Raw genomic sequence first — 6,000 nt, forward strand, 5'->3', positions numbered from 1 at the left:
AAGACCGCAAATCTGAAAACAATAATGTCAAAGTAGATGACAGCATAAAAATCTCCTTGTATTCATTTAAAATTTGTAGAGAAATTTGAAGAATTTGATTTGTTAACTATTTACAATTTTTAATAATTATTTTACGATTTTTAATAATTTTATAAAAATTAAATAATGTTTTATAACTTTTAATAACTTTTTAAAATTTTAAAATATTTTAAACAATATTTAATAATTATTATAATATTTATTTTTTATAATTTTTGGTCTAGTCAATCGGTCAACACTGTTAATGTGATCAACAGCCACTTCATCATCCATTACAGCGGTCAATAGGACATCCAGCGTGTTTTGATTGGTTGCTGCTTTTTTAACACCGTTAATAACAGGGATCAGAAAGTATAATGGAACTATAGTTCGGGTACCAAAATAGGACAAAAAAATTTAGATACCAATATGAGAAAATAGGTATAGTTTAGGGTCCAAAGAATGAATAAAACTTTTTTTTCTTTTCCCATTTTTAATGTGTCTGTAGTGACTTTTAAATCATTCTCACAATGGCATTGGTTTATGTGCCAAAAAGAAGAAGAAAAAAATGAAAGTCCCACGCCCATTAATTGCCCGAAATCTAGTTGAAGATGGGCCAATGCATGAAGTTGATAGCCATTGATCTGGTTTTCCCTCCAAAATGAATGGAGAGATGTGATGGCGAGGAGACAGCAGACTCAAGTCCCAAATCGGAGTAGGGAAGGGGTAAGACTAGTTTTATTCAAACCTTTTTAAAGATGGAGTTGATGGTGGATACTGGATTTGTTTGTCTGCTGGTGGAGATTGGCAGTCGTGTGATCTTTGCCTCTTTTCTTTCAGTTCTTTTCCTCCAACACTCACTCCTTTCCAAGTAATGGAAAATGTAGACCTCTTAACTAATTTCAAGTTGATGAAAGTCAAATACCATAAAAAGCTACCCCCATTTTAATAGATAAAGAAGTCGTGGAAGTGGAAGGGGGATTAGGATAAACCTTTTTAAAATAAACAACGACGTGAACTCCTTTTCCGCTTTCTTTTCGGAAAATAGAAGTTTTCTGCATTTATTTTGTTGGTACAACTTTAATGTAATCAACACTTTTAATTAATGAATCAAATATGGGTGTTTAATAGTGTAATAAATCTCTTTTGTCAAAAAAATTTATATTCTTTGCGACCCTTAAATCAAAAGAAAAATATGTTAACGTCTTCCTTTTTATTATAATATCAACTGAGTTAAGATTCAATAGATAATCCTACCTTCTTTTGGTCATGATTAAATCTTGGATAAGCTGTTTGTAGTAAAAGAAAATTATCATTGCCTAACGTTTTGATTTAGTAGACTATAATAACTAAGGGACCTTAGCACATCTAAGCCTAGAGAATATATTTAACAAATTTTTAATTAGTCGGTTCGTTTATAATTATTAACCAGATTTTTGTTAAGAAAATTCAAAATCATTTTCCAAATATATACTTCTGAATTATTGGATGAAAGAATAGATGCAAGATTTTAAGCATTTTTATAAAAAAATATTATTTTTGAATAATATTTTTCACAATCAAAATACTTTCGAATCCGGTTAAAAGTGGGGGCAAAGAAAGATAAGCCGAAGCAGGCCCAAAAAGAAGGATTTGGGCTTTCATTTTTCAATGGAAAGCCCAAAATACGAGAGTAATCAGATTGGATTTTATGGGTTGCGCTCTCATTTCTGCAAGTGAAAGTAACCCAAACGACACTCTTCGTTAAATTTCCGGAATCGTTTGCTTAGCTTAGCTTAGCTTCACCGCCGGTCCACCGTCGCTGCTAATGTAAGCCTCGTTTCCTCTGGTTTCACATGAACTTCACTCCTCCGCCTCACCTTTTTGTTTTCCCCGTTTCTTCACGCGATTTATTATTTTGTTTGATTATTTTCTTATTGACAAATTGATATTTTCTTTTAGTTCATGAACTTTGAGTAATTGATTAAATTGTAATTATTGAATCATTTGAATTAGAGCGGGGAACTTATTATTATGTAGCTTAAAGGAAAACAATTTTAACTCTTCTCAGTAATTGCTTTTAATGGCTTTATTTATGTAATTTCTTACTTGATCATTGCTTGTATATGGAGGAAGATAGTGGACATGTTGAATTGCTGGTGAGATTTTGCTTTGCGGTTGTCGTTCTGATGTTGACATCGTGCTAAATTTTATAACTTCTAATTTTACTTCCCTCGAAAAATACATATATTGTTGCGGCTATTGGGGGGTGGTGGAATTATGATGATTATTATTTGATAATTTAAACATTATTATAATTAAAAAGGTGAAGCAACAATCAAGCACTGAAACAACCAATCCAACGGTAGCTGAAAACCCATCATTCTAATAGCAAAATAATCCATAGATTGTGCCTTAAAAATTCAACAATATATTAATGTCTGCTAAAGGACTCCTTTAGGTGTTTATCTAAGATTTGTATGTGAACCCCTTTTTCTTCTGCTGCTGATTAAGTAATTCTTAGTGCTGATGGTGTGTTGAAGTTTTAGGTGTAAATGGGTAAGATGATTAGGACAGATAATGACTGCTGATAAGTGGTGTAGTTTAATATGATAGTGTGGTCGGTGGTCCATAAGCGTACACCTTGGTTGGGCAGATGAGGTTTTGAGAAAAATATATTTACCCGTACAGAATGACTGTGCCCAGCATGTGGTCTTGAGATGGCCAAGGTAGCTCTTGATTAGGACTTGCTTTTGGACTTCATATACTGTCTTTCTCTTGGTCATTACAATGTTGAATAGCTAGTGCAGAGAAAATTTTTCTAATTTGTCGTCTTCTTGTACATGTATGTGGTTTGATATTGATGGAGTGTCCCTTAAATTCACCTCCCCTCTTTTAAAGATATGATGATTGCTACTAAGATAACTACTCCTGAGGATATATTATATGCATCTTTCTTTACCTCACATATTTTGGCAGTAGGTTTGGTGAATTGCTCTCTTGTTTTGTATTCTATGTTCACCATGAACTTATTGGTTTCAGTTTTCGAACACAAGTGGAACCTTGTTGTTCCCGTCCTTTTCCCATTTCAGATTGTTCTTTTGGAACTACTACCTAAGATCTTTTCCAAAGTGTGAAATTGGCATTTGCTTTTATACCATTATTTAAAATGAAAGCTTGTGGGTTTACAATAGAATAGTGATGTTTATAGAATGCCTACCATTTCTATACTTTTAATGATTTGCCTTCATGTGAGTGACATGATTTTCCATTCTTCTAACAGGAAAACAAAAAAATCAAATGCTTCTTTTAATTCGTCTAATATAGTCACCATCCCCTTTTAATCATGTGAGCCGTTATTTGATCAGATTTCCTAGTTAACCAAGATGAAACATGTTAAACGTCTTTCTACCCTTAACTCTGTGGTTGTGTCAGTGGAAAAGGGGGGAAGAATGAGTAGGTGGAAAGAGTTTGAAGATGTCAGCTTCGTTTTCCTATTAAAGAATGAACAAACTTTTTTCATTCCTCTTCTCTTACTTTCTGGCTAATATGAATGCTCTCTCTGTATCTATTGGCCTTTGTAGTGGATAGACGTGTTTGTGTTTTAATAAGCATCTTATAAGAACCAAAATCTTTCTTAGACATGAAATATGCTACCAAGTCAAGGCTTTAAACTCGACTTACATAAATGCTTTCATTTTGACCATTGCTGTTCTTACTCCTTGCTGGCATGAAAGCTAAGACTGGTTTTACATGATGCCAAAGTTGTTTGTTATACAATCATGTATCTGTTACACATTTCGTCTTCACAGGCGCATTTGTGTAAGAATGCCATTAAATATTTTTCTTCTTTGGAAAAAAGGCGAAAGGTGTTAAATTTGTTGTAACATGAGTCTTCTCAATTGTTTGTTCTTTTTATTGGACTGAATGCTTATGAAACCTGACATTCCTGTTTGATTCTATTTACTTTGTGGTACATATTCATTCACATATGGTTGCCATCTAGTTGCTGTCACCGGCATGCCACATCATGACTAATCAGTTACTGCAGCATTTCTCTTTCATTTCTGGTGAAAGAAAATGTCTTTGTACCTTTCAATTGAACGCGACAAGCTGAAGAGTTGTCTTGCTACTACATGTGGGATGAAACAATGTAAATATTCCTCTTATAATTTCATCTCATCAATAGCAGCTCACATCAATTCACATTACACATTCCGTAAAACAGTTGATTTTAATAGTTAATTTGTGTAAATGTTATTAATCCGTGTTATACTTTTAATCCCTTAACGTAGATGACATTTTACTTACCTTATTCTGGTGTCAATGGCAAAGACATGGTTGAAGCGAAAACCATCATATGCGTAACAGAGTATCTTTTTATATATAGCATGATATGATACAGGTGTGAAATACCGTCCTGTGATGTGGACTTTGATTGGTGGTGGAGATCCACTGACTGCATTTGATTCAATATGGTAAATAAAATTTAGAAAATGGGGGTCTTCAGTCCTTACTTGCTGAGAGTTTCGGTGAGTGGAAGGTCGCATTTGAAGCTGGTTTCGTACGAGGATGACAACCTGGTTATGGCAACCTCATGTGTTTACGTGTACTGCCTGCCTTTAGCTTAAGATGAACACCTTCCTATTTTCCACAGCAACATGCTAGAGAGAGATTAATATACAGGCCAGTCGGACAATCTGGCATGGAATATTCTTACAGTAGTTTGATGAACAGATCTGATTTATTCTTTTATTTTTTGTTTCTATCGGTCCATTTACAGGCTCTTTGATAACTTGCAATGAAGCATCTCTCAATCAAACCGCTCATCATTAATTTGCCACCCAGTGGATGTATCGTATACATAATAAAAGCTAAAAAAAAATAAATCTCTTCCAAGGACTGCCATTGACGTTTATGCTACAGAATTGATTTATTTCTACAAATTTCCAATTTGTTTTCACATGCAAAGGGAAGCTTAAAACATTCACCTTAATCACTGCTCATGGACAATCAATGTACGATGGCTGACATTTTGTATATATATTTATATTTATATCTTTTTCATGTCAAATCAGAGGGATTGGGTGGACAAGTCTTTTACGAAATTATTCATGACTCGGATCAAATTCTACAGGTATTTGAAACTATTGCTGGTCGGGTTCGGGTCTACACCCTTTTCAGTGCAAGGTCAAACTCTTGACGGGTTGACAGTTGGAACAAACAAGGGCGGCAGATTTTCACGGCTAAAAAAACAGATAGAAAATCAACCGTCCAACACAAATTAAAGCAACAAAACAAAAACTAATAAGAAAAAAAGGGTTTGGTCCAAGCGAAGAGCTTCGCATGTTACATGTTTGGTCCTCATTAATACAAATAAAAATCTTAGGTCCCATTAATGACTCATTTAATACGCATTAAACAAACAACAATAAAACTAATCAAACCCTAAAAAGCAAGCATCAACTTACGTTAATTAAGTATTATAGAAATGAAAAAAATAAAACCCTACTCACCGCCTACCTTTCATCACCTATCAATTTCCAACAAACAAAGCCTTCCGTAAAAGCCACCACCATCGATGACGGTGACACCCCCTCCCCTCCCCTGCTCATCTCTCTCTCTCTCTCTCTCTCTCTAATCTGGCTGTGTTTTTTTTGGTGTCCACAAGCAAAGTCATAAGTAACTAACTGTACTTGCTTCTCGCATGTAACTCTGTGACTAAATCTCACCCTTATCTTCTTATCTAGTTTGTTTGGTTGTAGCAGCTAATATATGGATACACAAGCTGGTAGGCCATCGCCCCCCCCCCCCCTTCCCCTTTTTTTTTTCATGCCTATCCTCTTATTGATCACACGCCCTCGGGTCCTTCATCTCTTACTTCGAATTTCCCCAACTTTTTTTGTTGAAAACATATTGATATTAATACAAGGAAATTGAATATAAAGATATTATTAACCTAAACAAAAAGCACGGCTGGAACTGATCAAGGAATTAGGAGTA

The 6,000-nt window shown here is 34.5% G+C and overlaps 1 long non-coding RNA gene across 1 annotated transcript; it reads left to right on the forward strand.

Moving 5' to 3' along the window:
• The first annotated feature begins 1,730 nt into the window (after positions 1–1,730).
• Positions 1,731–4,752, forward strand: LOC128041375 (uncharacterized). The gene is made up of 2 exons (XR_008196371.1): positions 1,731–4,150; positions 4,403–4,752. It is a non-coding gene; the product is annotated as an uncharacterized LOC128041375 (long non-coding RNA).
• The last annotated feature ends 1,248 nt before the right edge of the window (positions 4,753–6,000 follow it).

Source organism: Gossypium raimondii, chromosome 5 (genome assembly GCF_025698545.1).
Source record: "Gossypium raimondii isolate GPD5lz chromosome 5, ASM2569854v1, whole genome shotgun sequence".
NCBI classification, from domain to species: Eukaryota; Viridiplantae; Streptophyta; class Magnoliopsida; order Malvales; family Malvaceae; genus Gossypium; species Gossypium raimondii.